The sequence below is a fragment of the Rhinatrema bivittatum genome, chromosome 4 (assembly GCF_901001135.1).
Source record: "Rhinatrema bivittatum chromosome 4, aRhiBiv1.1, whole genome shotgun sequence".
NCBI lineage: Eukaryota > Metazoa > Chordata > Amphibia > Gymnophiona > Rhinatrematidae > Rhinatrema > Rhinatrema bivittatum.
In genome coordinates this window covers 239,003,051-239,015,388 of record NC_042618.1, presented here as the reverse complement: position 1 = coordinate 239,015,388, position 12,338 = coordinate 239,003,051, and the positions used below count along the sequence as shown (strand labels likewise).

At 46.0% G+C, this 12,338-nt stretch overlaps 1 protein-coding gene across 2 annotated transcripts in view; it reads right to left on the bottom strand.

The window, feature by feature from the left end:
- LOC115090608 (WASH complex subunit 1-like) overlaps positions 1–12,338 on the bottom strand; it is a 161,863-nt gene that overhangs the window by 112,589 nt on the left and 36,936 nt on the right. Inside the window, exon 1 of one of the 2 annotated variants that reach the window (XM_029599949.1) lies at positions 10,480–10,621. The exons of the other annotated variant lie outside the window; for it this stretch is intronic. The gene's annotated coding sequence lies outside the window, so the exon portion shown is untranslated. Of the gene's footprint in view, positions 1–10,479; positions 10,622–12,338 lie in introns of those variants that run through there. 2 annotated transcript variants of the gene reach the window in all.

The following is a 12,338-nucleotide window of genomic DNA, read 5'->3' as shown; positions in this document are numbered from 1 at the left end:
GGATTGATTTAAATGGAAATTGGACACTACCTTTGGCAAAAATTTAGGGTGAGTGCATAGTACCACACGATCGTGTAGAAATTTTGTATAAGGTGGGTATGTTACCAGCGCCTGTAGCTCACTGACTCTGGGAGCCGATGTCAAAGCAAGCAGAAAGAGCACTTTCCAAGTGAGATGACGTAGCTCGCAGGAGTGCAGGGGCTCAAACGGAGGTCGCATGAGCCGTGCTAGTACCACATTGAGGTCTCATGCCGGAACCGGAGGACGCAGTGGAGGCTTCAGTTGTAGCAAGCCTCTCATAAAGCGCCCTACAAGGGGTTGTGTCAAGATCGGGGCCATCTTCTATACCTTTGCGGTAAGTGACTAAGGCACTGACAAGCACTCGGATGGAGGGCATTTGAAGGCCAGACTCCAAAAGGTACCAGAGGTAGTCCAGGAACCTTGTTGTGGGCAGGGCCGGAGGAACCACTAGGCGAGCTAGGCCTGTGCCTAGGGCACAGAGTGGTAGGGGTTAGAATTTTGAAAGGGCACTTTTTGCCCTTTCAAAATTCTGCTGCCTATCACAGCGCCCTGCCTTCCTCCCGTGGCACCCTCCTGACGCCCCCCTGGTGGTCCAGTGGAGGGCCCGGGAGCGATCTGCTGCTCCCGAGCCCTCGGCTGCCACTAACCAAAATGGCACAGGTGCCGATTAGCTCCTACCATGTGACAGGGGCCAATCAATGACACCGGTAGCCCCTGTCACATGCTGGGGCTGAAGGTCACCGGCGCCATTTTGCTTATTGGCAGCCGAGGCCCCGGGAGCGGCAGATCGCTCCCGGGCCCCCACTGGACCATCAGGTGAGTTTTCTTTTGGGGGGGGGAGGAGTCGGGGCGGCGCAAGTCTGAAATTGCCTAGGGCGCCCAATCCCCTTGCAACGGCCCTGGTTGTGGGGCAGGAAAAGGGATCTATTTCCTTTGTCGTGCACCACAAGGAAAATCTTTTCCATTTGGAATGATAAGATTTCCTAGTAGAAGGCTTTCGTGAAGCTACAAGGACCTGGGACACATTGTCAGAAAGGTGAAGGGATTGTAGTATCAACCTTTCAACATCCATGCCGTCAGAGATAGGGAGTGGAGGTTCGTATGATGCAACAACCCGTTGTTCTGCATTATTAGAGTTGGATCTGTGCCCAGGCGAATTGGTTGCTGGACTGGGAGGTCAAGTAGGATGGGAAACCAAACCTGCTGCGGCCAGTGAGGGGCTATGAGGATCATTGTGCCCCAATCCTGCTGCAACTTCACAAGAGTCTTGCTGATGAATGGAAGTGGAGGGTAGGCATATAGAAGACCCGTTGTCCATGAGTGGGCGAAGGCATTCCCATGGTGGTGTCGTGTGGCTGCGCTGTAGAGAGTAGACGTTGTCTGTGGATTGACGCAAAGAGGTCTATGTGCAGGTGGCCTCACTGACGGAAAATTTGGTTCGCCACAGTGGGATCTAGGGACCATTCGTGGTGATGAAATGTCCGGCTAAGATTGTCCGCGCCTGCCAGGTAGGTAGCTCTCAGCAGCATGGAATGGGAGAGAGCCCAGGTCCAGATCTGCGCCGCCTACTGGCATAGCAGGTAAGAGCCTGTACCCCTTGCTTGTTGAGTAACCACATCGCTACCTGGTTGTCTGTTTGTATTAGGATTACCTTGTTGGACAGGCAATCCTGAAAAGCGAATAGGGCATACCGTATCGCCCGGAGCTCCAGAAAAGTTATCTGGTGCTTTGCTTCCGCTGTGGTCCATGTTCCCTGGGTTTGCAGGCTGTTGACATGGGCTCCCCAACCCAGATTGGAGGCATCTGTGGTTAATGTAATCTGAGGATACGGGGATTGAAAAGGTAGTCCTATTTGAAGGATGGACTCCTGTATCCACCAAGCTAGTGAGAGTCGAAGCTGGCTGGTGACGTGGACAATGTGGGATAGATGTTGGCGTGATTGGGACCACTGGGACTTTAAAGTCCACTGTGTTACTCTCATAGCTAGTCGAGCCATTGGGGTAACGTGAACCATGGATGCCATGTGACCTAGCAAGGTTAATAGGTGACGAGCTGTGGTGGTTTGGCGAGTCTGTATTTCTTTGGCCAAGGTTGACAATGTGCATGCTCGGTCCTTTGGGAGGATCGCTTTGGCTTGGTGTTTAGATCTGCTCCGATGAACAAGAGGGTGTGTGATTGAGTCAGATGTGACTTGGGATAGTTTATGAGAAATCCCAAGGATTGTAGCAGGCTGATGGTAAAATGGAAGGATTGAAGCACTACCTCCTTGGATGGACCTCTGAGTAGCCAATTGTCTAGATACAGATAGACGTGGATACTTTGTTGTCACAGGTAAGCTGCTACTACTGCCAGGCATTTGGTAAATACTCGAGGTGCTGATGCCAGGCAGAACGGCAGCACCCAGTACTGAAAATGCCTTTGACCTACTAGGAATCAGATTGGTGAGGAGGGGATATGGCTATGTGGGCATAAGCCTCCTGAAGATCTAGAGAGCAGAACCAATCTCCCTTTTGCAGGAGAGGGAGCAAGGTGCCCAAGGTTACCATCCTGAACTTTTCCTTGCAGAGGTGTTTGCTTAGGGCACAGAGGTCCAGAATAGGACATATGCCGCCTGACTTTTTTGGAATTAGAAAATATCGAGAGTAGAACCCTTTTCCTCGCTGCAGCCGGGGAATGGGTTCCACTGCATTGGACTGGAGGAGGATGGAGAGTTCTGCCTCGAGAAGTGGAGTATGGTTGATTAGACTCCATGCCAGACGTGGTGGAGAGTCTGGTGGTAGCGTAAGGAAGTTTAGGTGGTAACCGTGGGCAACTACAGAAAGGACCCATTGGTCCGTCGTGATTGTGTGCCATATGTTGACAAAGTGGCACAGGCGGCCTCCCACAGGAAATTTTGTGGGAGGCGAGGATCGACTGCTGCTCTCTAGAAGGGAGTCAAAACCCCGATGCAGGACCAGTCTGGGGAGCTGGTTGGGTTTTTGGAGGCCTGTGTTGGCGAGGCTGACCTCTCTGAGAAGGTCTGGTTGGACAAGCCCGGGATGGAGGAGGGTAATACATATGGGTTTTATAGGTTAGCCTTCTGGGTTCACATCTAAACGGCCTTTTGGTAGTGGACGAGAAGTCAGAGGGAACAGTAGATAGTTGACGCAATGTCTCATGATGGTCTTTGAGTTGCACAACTGCTTCTTGGATTTTCTCTCCATCAAATTGTCCCCTGTACATGAAAGGTCTGCCAACCTGTTCTGGACTTCTTGACATAAATCTGAAGATTTCAGCCATGCCCAGTGTCTGGCACTGATACCTGCTGCTGACACTCTGGAGGCAGTCTCGAAGATATCATAGGCCACTCTGACCTCGTGTTTTCAGCATCAAGGCCTTTCTGGAGGATGGAATTCAATCCCTCTTGAAACTCCTCGGGCAGGGATTCGGAGAAATCCTGAACTTGCTTCCAGGGGTTTCTAGAGTATTGTGTCATGTATAGCTGGTAGGCTGCTATACGTGCCATCAACATAGAGCCCTGGAACACTCTGTGGCCAAAGGCGTCCAAGGATTTCTGCTCTTCTCCAGGAGGGGCAGAAGAATGAGGACGGGACCTCTTAGCCTTCTTCTGAGCGGATTCGACCACTATGGAGTGGTGAAGGAGCTGGCTCTTCTGAAATCCTGGAGCTGATTGAACAAAGAAAGTAGCATCAGTTTTCCTGTTCACCTGTGGAACTGTACCTGGGTATTCCCAGGTATGGTGTAACAGGTCAAGCAGAACTTCGTGGACTGGAATTGCCATTACTTCCTTGGGGGCATCCACGAATTGCAGAACTTCCAGCATTCTATGCCTGGCATCCTCTTCAGTTTTCAGCTTAAAAGGGATGGTCTCAGACATTTCCTTTATAAAGCTGGCAAACGATAGGTCCTCTAGAGGGGAGCAGCGTCTTTCTTCTGGAGGTGAAGGCTCTGAAGGGATATCTTCAGAATCCTGAGAATCAGAGGAATCATCACCCCAGGGTCATATGGTTGGTCTCCTCCACCTTGCGGTTCTTCCGATGGAGGCAAAATCCCTAATCCAGCCGGATCAGGAGGTGGCACAGATAGAATCGGTGGTGGCACTGAAATAGGTGGAGGTGGCACTGAGGCCGGTAGAGGCACAGATGGCATCGCTGTTTTCGATGGTCGTCGGGGTGGAAATATACCCGATAGCCCCAGAATCGGGTCTGGCATCGAAGGATCACGCTCTTCATCGTCCGACGATAGAGGAATCGAGGTCGATGCCAGTGGAGGAATCGATGGTCTCGGAGGGATCGTCGGTCTGGAAGGCGCGGGCACCGATGGAAGTGCGCCGATAAGGGTGTCTAGCCTTTCGAGTAGTGGAGCCAACATCGTAGGCACCGGGTCAGGCCTCGGCATGGGAGTCAGTGCCGGTGGCGACTGAAATCCTTGAAGCGCTTGGAGGACTGCCTCTTGGACCATTCAGTCCAATTCCTCCCGGAAGGCTGGTGTTGGTAACACAGCTGCCGGGGCTGGAGGCTCCATGAGCATTGCCGGAGGGTCCACAGGAATTTGTGGAGTCTCGGCTCCTGGCACCGTTGCAGGTGGGGAACGCCTCGGTGTCCCAGGTCCAGAAGAGGATGGGGGCTCCTCTCCCCGGGACTTCTTGGTTGGTGGTTTCAACGATTTTGATGGTTTGTCGGTGCCCGCTCCAGAAGAAGGATCTCATCGGTGTCAATGACGGTGCTTTTCTCGGTGCTCAGCCCGGTCCTTCTCCGGCGCCGAGGATGATGATGTGGAGGCCTTTGATGTGACAATGCTGGTGACGGCCATTCCCCGGCATCCCGATGCTGAGACTTCGAAGGAGATGGAGTTGATGACGAAGACAGCTTCCGACTCGGTGCACTCTTGGCCAGCGTAGACGGGGACGAGCGCTTAAGATTTGCAAAGGTGTTCCATTTTTTTCTAAGCAGGCCTGGTGGCCTTTCGGTGTCATTTGGGCGCAAATGGTACACAGTTGGACATCATGGGAAGGCCCCCAAGCATAAGAAGCAGACGTCATGAGGGTCTGTAATGGACATAGTCCTCGGACACTCGGGGCACTTCCGAAAACCGATCGCCATTTTTTGATAAATAAACACGGCGTGCGGTCGATGGACGTCAGGCACCAATTAGAGCACCGTCGGGAACCGACCGCAAAGAACGAGGTAAAAACTTACCGGCGTTAGCAGAGGTCGACGGGGGATCCCGGGATGGGGAAAAAGTTTTGAAATTTTTTAAGAAAGTTCTGTGAGGAAAAAAAGTTGTGAGAAATTCTCACAGAGCTCCTGAGAACTGCGAGGCAACTGCTGCATGGAAAAAAAAAAAGAGACTGAAGGGGGACCCCTGCTGGATGCAGGGTTAGTGGCATGCTGGGCATGCTCAGTGTGCCAGTCAAAGTTCTAGAAACTTTGACAGAAGTGTTCCGTGATAGGGCTCCATCCTGATGATGTCACCCATATGTGAGGACTACCATTCTGCTTGTCCTGGGAGAAAGGAAGAGAGAGATTTTGGAGACATTGGAGATAGAGCGACAACATGATTTTGCAATGCTTTGGATATGTAGAGAAGAAGAGAGAGTTTTTGAAGATTCAGGCTGAGCAGACCAGGAGGTTGATAGTGTTGTCCACAGAGAAGAGGGGGATGTGTCCTAGGTGGGGGAGAGAACATGAAAAGTTGCATCTTGGAGGTGATAATGACCTTGTGCAGGTCAATGGTGAGGCCTCATCTGGAATACTCTGTCCATTTCTGGAGACTGTATCTTAAAAAGGATAGAGACAGGATCAAAGTGATCCAAGGAAAGGCAACCAAAATGATGTGAGGTCTACATCAAAAGTCATATCAGATGTGACTGAAGAATCTAAATATGTACATTCTGGAGGAGAGAAGGGACGGCAGAAATATGTTACATTCAAATACTTGAAAGGTATGAATGATGCATGGGAATTGAGCCTTTTCCAATGGAAGGAACACTGTAGAATTAGGGGTCATAATATGATGTTCCAACAGGGTAGACTCAGGAACAATGTTAGGAAATATTTCTTCACAGAATGGGTGATAGATGCATGGAATGTCCTCCTGGTAGAAGTAGTTAAAAGAACTGTAATGGAATTCAAAAGAGCTTGGAATAAACACAGAGGATCCCTAATGGCTAAAGGATGGAATTGAAGATAAGGGGTAACATGCATTCGGGTAACCTGCACAGAACAGAAATTACTACATTAAACAGAATAAAAATTAATTAATTAAAAGAATAAATAAATAAAGCTTGCTGGGCAGACTGGATGGACCACTTGGATCTTTTTCTGTTGTCATTTATTATGTTATGTTTCAGGTGGCGGTTGGACATCCAAGCAGCAATATCAGATAGGCAAAAGGAGATTTGGGCATGGATGCTAGGTGAGAGTTCAAGTGCAGATAGCTAAATCTGGGAGTTATCAGCATAAAGGTGGTGCTGAAAACCATAAGAGGAGATAAAATCACCAAAACAATGAATGTAGAGAAAAAAGAGAAGGGGGCCAAGAATGAAGCCCCAAGTGAAATAGCTGAGTCGGCGGCTCCCCTAGAGGAAAAACAGTGCAATAGAAAGTGCAACAGGAGGGGGAGAGAAGGGTGAGAGAGACCGCGTTCTGAAGTTAAAAACTGCTTGCCTGTAAGCCCTGCTTCCGGGGGTGTTTAATACCTCGACGGTGCAGTGAGAAGAAAATAGAGGGCAGTGGGCGGAGCCCCGGACCGGAAGGAGGAAGCAGCTGTCTATAAGAACTGATAACAAGCGGCGCGCAGCAGAGCCGGCGCGTCGCTGAAGCCGCGCGCGCTAAAGGGGCGTGCGCTCCATCGGACTCTGCCGGACTCCGCCGGATACAGCCACAGCCATTGCTCCAGGTACTATTTAAACTTTAGTATTTTGATGGACTTGTCTCTCTCCCTTCGGCTTATCTCCTATTAAAAAACGAGTGGTAATACTGAGACACAGTGATTGCCTATGAAATTGAGTATATAGCATGCCGGCTAAGAGGAAGGGTAGGGTTAGGGTTTTTCCCGCCCCCCTAACGTCGCCCATCCAACAGGCAATCACTAATTTCTTAGTCTCACCTATCTCTCAATCCCAGAAGGCCGAGGAACCTGGTGAGCTGGGTAGTGTGGGAGGACTGCCCAATTCTGCAGAGGAGGCATCTTTAAGTCCTAATGTGGGACTTCCTCCAGTTCAAAGAAGATCTGGATCAAGCAACAATTTAGTCCCCAATGAAATCAGTGACCCCTTTGACACAGCTGGAAGTATTTTAACTCCTGCTGCAGTACAGGAGGTTTCAGGGTCTACCTCTGATGCTGCTTTGACATCTAGCAGTAGAGAAGTTGTGTTTCCTAAACGTCCTGAACTGGTAACTTTGGACACTATATGGGAAATGGTTGCAGCAATGTCCCTTAATATTAAAGTTTTAGAAGGGAAAATGGACATGTACAATTCTAGATATACCCAGGATTTGGTTCAAACTCAAGAATATCAAAGAAGATCTGATGAAAGAATTGCTCAATTGGAAAATAATGCTGTGAAATATCAGGAGTTTAACATTGCCGTGGCAAAAGATAGAGAACAAATTGCAGTTAGACTGGAGACCCTAGAGAACACTACCAAACGCTTTAATTTGCGTATTATAAATTTTCCCAGAGTGACAGGGGAATCTCCCCTAATCACTCTGACTAATTTTTTCCAAGAAGCGCTTGGTATTGCTCCTGGGGAAGTACCAGTTGTGAATAATTGTTATTTCCTTCCAAAGTCCACTAGGAATAGGAATACTTCCCAAGAGATGTTCCAGGGAGATCTTACGAGATTTCTTGAAGACTCTAGTGTAAAAGTGATTGACTGGGGTACTCTTCTGGTTCCTTTTTTCACTATAAATGATCTGAATAAGACCATGAAAAAGTACTTTAATAAGTTTCCTATTTCATTTATGGAGAAACCGGTTAAAATTTTTCCGGACTTAGCAGTTGCAACACAACAAAGGCGAAAGACTTGTCTTTTCACCAAGATGTGTTGTCACTGGGTTTTTCATATAAACTGCGGTTTCCCTGTAAATGCTATATTAGTAAAGAGGAAGAGTCATATATTTTTTTCATCCCTGAACAGTTAAAATCATTTCTTGAACAAAAGATGAGACAACAACCTGCAGCATCTTCCCCTTTAGACCAAACAGGGTAAAAAGTTAAAATAGAGATAGTCTATTACCACGTATGTCATGGATTTAATTTGTAATTTCCTGCTTTCTCCCGTTTGTTATATATGGAGATTAAGCATCTCCCCTTTTGTAATGACACTGAATAGGTTGGAATCTTTTTAGGTTTGTTTAAAAGAATGTTTAAAAATATTCTTGATATCCATACTATGTATTTCCTAATACAATATATATAAAAAATTGTATTTGAAAATTATAAATAAAGTGTTAAAAAACAAAAAGTGCAACAGAAGAAGTAAAAGGAGAATCAGAATAGTGTTAAGCCTTGGAAATCAAGTGAAAACAGAATGTCTAAGAGTAGATGATGATCAACAATGTCAAAGGCTTATAGATCATAAAGAAGGATAAGGACTGATAAGAAGTCATTGGCAAGAAGAGATGTAAATGATTTATGAAGGGAGATGGAGAGAGAAAGAATGTATGTGCGAGCGAAAGTGTGGGGCATGGGGTGTTCAAAGAGAACGTTGATACGCATCCCTCTCCCATCCTAATAACCTGAAGCATGTCTGTGTGGATCCAGAAGGCGTCGTACCCTTCTCCTTACCCTATCTGCAGCAACAATGGAAAACACCAAGCAAATGCATATGATCACAAAACCTGTGGTACCCACTCCATCCCCATGTGTTGCCCTAAGGTGTTTCCTTAGTAATAGGAAGCCCTTGTAAAGGAGGGGGACAGGACCACCTCATCACCTGTGAGGATGCATCTTCTCACAGGTCCCATGCCAACTTCTTTCTATCGCTGTCTTGGGTCTCGGAGAGAAGAAGTGAGAGGAAGAGTGAAAACTACCAGGGAAGGAGTGGAGTAGGGGAATGAGTGCACATAGCAGGGGAGGACCTGGATAGGGGCATCCCAGGGTACCCTCCTCTTGCTCTCCAATGTCGTCATCCCCCCACTCTGATCTTCCGCCAAGAGTCCCAAATCTGGCTCTGGATAGCAGCAAAAAGACTATTGACTAACCCTTCAACAACATACTTCAAAGTCTGCACACACCTATGTGGAAACTTGGCTAGTCAACCCCCACCGTCTCTCCCCCAACTCCAAAATAACCCTTTGACTATAGTTATTATTGAAATCATGCCATGGACCATTAAATTAAAATCTCATTATGAATGAGCCTACAAGCTTCCAAACAGAGATAAACATTCATATTGGGGAATGAATCATGCAGAGTTATTATGAGGAAGTTATCTTGATAAAAATGTTTGGTTTTCTCTCTCCATATATTAAAAGAAGCAGATAAGTTGCATTTTTCTTACAAATTATGAGCTTATTTCCTTGGTACAGGCCCAGTTAGGTCGAAATGCAGATGAATGAGGCTTACAGATCATAAAGTGTCTTTCTGTAGTAAGATGCCTCATCAATTCTATCTAATCCAAGAGCCCTGTCTCTTCATTTTTTATACCAATCTACACTTGGTTGTTTGCAAAATCAACTTACTCTTAACTAAAAGGCCTTTTTACTAAAAGATTTCCTCCCATTCTGGGTCTATGGGCAAAATGTTTAGTAAGTAGGGCTCTTCATTATTTTATAGCACTTATATAGAACTTGAAAAAGTATATTTTTATGTTTTTCGCACAGTTTATCCTAGTGTTTGCTGTTAATGTGGTTGCTCTAGATTTTTGGAAATTAGCAGAACCAATTCTTCAAAGAATTACTCATGAAGAGCCTACACCGTACCTTCCTGAATAGATCCAGCATAATCAGTCACCAGAGAAAATGCAATCATCCAATAAATATTTTTTAATTAACTGATATTCTACGTGCAAATTTAACTGATGCTGTGATCTCACTAGAATACAAGCTGTTAATAAATGAATGTTTCATTTCTAAAATTAATAAGTTTACCATGCAACACTCCTTGGCAAAATCTGACACTGACAGAAAACATCACACGTTAGAACTATGAGCTACTACATGCATTCCTAAACCAGTTCATTTACTATTGTCACTGCATTCAAAGGCCCATCTGAAGACAAGTGATAAGGTGATATTTTGCAGATTTCCCAAAGAATCCTGGAAGCCCTTTGTCACATTGTCTGTAGCTGGTAAAAGCACACTTCTGATACATAGGAGTGACTCTTCCTTATTTCTCAAATTATGTATAAAGCTTTTAGCCTATACCTGTCCCCGTAAGTGGTCCAAAAATCCATACCAGTTATGTTTCCCCAGGCATATAGTTTGGAAAGATATATTACTCTATGTTTACCTGCTTGGTCACCAAAACATCAGAGATGCATGAACTGAGCAATCCTATAGGCAAAGAAAGATGGCACAGCTGTAGTTAGACTATTTCCTGGAATGTGAATTTACTGCCAATACAAGATTCTAGTAATGCAAAACTGCAGGGTTTGTCAGAGGAGAAGTCATCTTTTCAGTTATCTTTCTGGGCTCTGTGAAAATCAAGCCAGAGTTGAGTGATGTTTCAGGGGAGAAGTAATATCTATGGGGGAAGACATGCAGTTTTCAATAATTAAAAAAAAAAATTAAAAAAAAAAAGGCTTGGTATGTAACATTACAGAATTATGTATTTTCAAAAATAATGTCACCAGAAAACAACCAATTTTCCAAATTCCATGCCATTTGGACACCTTTAGTCAGGTTATCATTAGGGCTAAAATTATTCGTTGTTACCTATTTTCTGTTGCTGCTACTTTGATGAGAAAACCTCTAAAGGATGGTAGTTCAGAGGACGAAACCATGAACATCTGCTCTAACAAGCCTGCATACCCAAATGCAGTATTTTCGCCTCACTTGGTATAAACCATGCGATGTACTAAGTCCTACTGCAGGACTGAAATTACACTACTTACTGCAGATATGGATCAAAATATGTAAATGAAGGGAAATGAGCAGCTTGGCCATTACCCCTTATTAACTAAAGTACACTACTTGGAGCAAAATTTACTAAAAAGGTGAACATGGCAGGAAATTTAGCGCTAGGGGAAGGCTCATGTTAGAGCAGTAGTTCACAAACTAGGGTCATAAAATCAGTGGATTTGGGGGGTTACAGAAACAGGGTCGCTTCCCCTCCCAACAGACATGTACCCAGTATTCAGTGCAGGGCCTGAAAGTGTGTGCATTCATAGGCCGCAATCCCTCCTCCTGCGCAGGTATCTCTCTTGCAGAGGGTTGGTGCCTGTGAGCACCCACTGACTTACAGGCCCTACACAGACTGCTCTTACTGTGGCCATCACTGCTATCGTAGCTATTTGCCTGTTTTGCAAGTGTAGGAGAGCAGGAGGTGATGGAGGTAAGAGGGAGTAGAAGTCTGCTGTTTTGTCTGGGGTCATGCAAATTTTCAAGTGTTAAATTAGTGTCAATACTGCATAAAAGTTTTGAAAGTACTGTGTTGAATATGGCAGGGCAAGCACTAGCTTCTTCCTGGTGTAGGAGTAGGTGGGTATGGATGGGGGAGGAGGTGAAGTGGAGGAGAGCAATAACAGCAACTGAGATGCAGGTCCTGGTCTCTCCCACAAGCCCTACCCAGCCACAAACCTTCCCTCCCAGACACCTTCCTCTACCTTCCAATCTTCTTCCTCACCATGACCTTCTCTATCCAAATCCCAGGCCAACAGATCTTCATGCTAGCCTCCTGCTGGCTGTTTGACACCTCTAAGGCGCTCTTCATAGCTTTGCGATTTGACGCAGGGGCTAATTGGCAGGTATGAAGTTTTCCCTCTCCTGATTGGGAACAGGTGATTTGTGGTAGTGGAAGAAGGATCAGGAGAGCTCCCACGTATGTACGTATGCTGCAGACTACAGCAGCTCTAAAATAAATTCTGTCACTTTTAACACGACCATAATCTGCATCGCAGCAGCAAACGTCTGTTTAACTGAGCACAGGAAATTCGAAATGTTTCCCATGCTTTAGTACATTAGCCCCTAAATTGAAATAATTTGCATTTACAAAGTACATTATAATCCAAATATTTATTTATTTAGACTTATTCCCCCATTCAGTATGACAAGGCACTCTTACAACAGTGCAGCATAATAAAAGGATCACAAATGATACTGCAGTAAAGCAAAGCTGCTTACCTCTAACAGGTGTTTATTTATTTGGCC